This window comes from Sciurus carolinensis, chromosome 2, assembly GCF_902686445.1.
Source record: "Sciurus carolinensis chromosome 2, mSciCar1.2, whole genome shotgun sequence".
Classification (NCBI taxonomy): Eukaryota; Metazoa; Chordata; class Mammalia; order Rodentia; family Sciuridae; genus Sciurus; species Sciurus carolinensis.
The window spans coordinates 168450220-168452228 of NC_062214.1; the positions used below are offsets into that span (position 1 = coordinate 168450220).

General features: G+C 42.5%; 1 pseudogene; it reads left to right on the forward strand.

The window, feature by feature from the left end:
* Positions 1-709: 709 nt before the first annotated feature.
* LOC124976618 (60S ribosomal protein L17-like) lies at positions 710-1256 on the forward strand (annotated as a pseudogene).
* The last annotated feature ends 753 nt before the right edge of the window (positions 1257-2009 follow it).

A 2009-nucleotide genomic window follows, 5' to 3' on the forward strand; every position in this document is an offset into this window, starting at 1 on the left:
AGGTGCTGTGGGTCAACCCTAGAGGACCCCAAAGAGGGACAGGCACCCAGGGGCATACATGATGACATACATATTCAGAGCACAAAGAAGCAACTTGCAAAACTGCCTTGAAGGCTTTCTTCTCTAGAAAGAAAGAAAGAAAGAAAGAAAGAAAGAAAGAAAGAAAGAAAGAAAGAAAGAAAGGAAGGAAGAAAGAAAGGAAGTAAAAGAAAACAAAGCCTTCTTTAGTTTCAACATCCAGATTGACACGGGCCCCTCCCATGATTCTCGGGATGACATGTCATGGTCACATTAGGAATTCAGAGTTCCACAATTTAGAGGAGGATGTGACAATGACACGCTCATATGTTACCTTTGGGTATTGTGATGTACTGTAGTTTGAATCTTATGAAATGAGCACATGTATTATGCTATCTTGTTTTAGCCAAATTAATTCTCAAAGGATGCATACATGGCTCTAAACTTTTCCTGCAGAGAAGCTGCAAATTAAAAATCACACTGCTAATGCCAGCACAGTCATACAACAAAGATTTCTGATGTTTCTTTCATTTTCATTATGAATCATGATATGGTAGCCCTCTTACACTAGGTAGAACCAAGACGTTCTCATCAGATCAGAAGAGACATTGACCCTCCTACACTTGAAATGATCAAGAACACTTGGGATAGTCTTCCTCACCCTGTAAGTGACCTGAGGTGATCTATAAAAATGGTTTACTACTCTCTTGACCCAGAAAATCCCACAAAGTCATGCGCATCAAGATATTCAAATCAGTGTGTTCACCTTAAAAACACCCATGAAGCTGCCCACGCCATCAAGTGTATGCATAATCAAAAAGCCACCAAGTATCTGAAAGATGTTACTTTATAGAAGCAACATGCGCCACTCCTCAGTTACAATGGTGGAGCTGGCAGGTGTGCCCAGGCCAAACACTGGGGCCGGATGCAGATCAGAGGCCCAAAGAGTGCTAAATTTTTGCTGCACATGCTTAAAAATGCAAAGTAATGCAGAACTTCAGGATTTAGATGCAGACCCTCTGGTCATTGAACTCATCCTGGTGAACAAAGTACCCGATATGCACCGCCACACTTAGAGAACTCACAGTTGGATCAACCCATACCCGAGCTCCCTCCCCTGCCACATTGAGAGGATTCTTCCTAAACCAGATGAGGAGACTGTACAATAGAAAAAGACATCCCAGAATAAAGTGAAGAAACAAAACTTATGGCACGGGCATAAATTTAGCATAAAATAAATGCAAATAAAAGTAAAAAAAATTTTGAAATGGCTTTCAGCAACAAGTCACAAAAAGCCCAATTTGGCAGCTCATTCAAACTAACTAGAGGTCTACAGGCAGGCAGCTGATGCTATTGGAAGATCTTGAGGTTAGGGGCAGCTTCTCTGCCATTCTCATGGTCTGTCTTTCAGGGTCAAAAGATGTTCCCACCACATCTGCACTGAAGGTAGGAAGGAGATAAAAGACAATGTTAACACTACTGAGATATTTTTTTCTGGAAAATCTTCCCCAAAGCTCCCAGAAGACTTTGCTTACATTTTATTGACCAGGCTGGGTCACACGGCCACCTTCGGTTGCACAGAAGGCTGGGAGAGTCACTACGGGGCTTTCTAGCCTTTGTGGTCCTGGTAGCAAAAGAGAAGGGAATTGGGAAAATGTGCTAAATTAGCCAACCAGTGTCCACCCAAAATGGCTTAAGTATGGATTTCACTCAGTGATTATCAACGTGCTTGCCTCAGAGTGTAAATATTGAGTGTTGAGGTATTTTCTCTGATATGATATGATTCATTCACTTCTTCCTTAGGAATAGCATTCTGGTTTACTTCAAGGCATTCACCCATAAAGAGAAGTGAACTCCATTCCAAGCTCCAGAGTGAATCCTGATGGGTCTAATCCAATGATGCCTCTCTGCTAGGGATTGCTTCAGGGGCAGGCATGTGATCCAGGCTGGCCAATGAGATCAGAAGCCTGCTGGCAGACTTCTGGGACAGT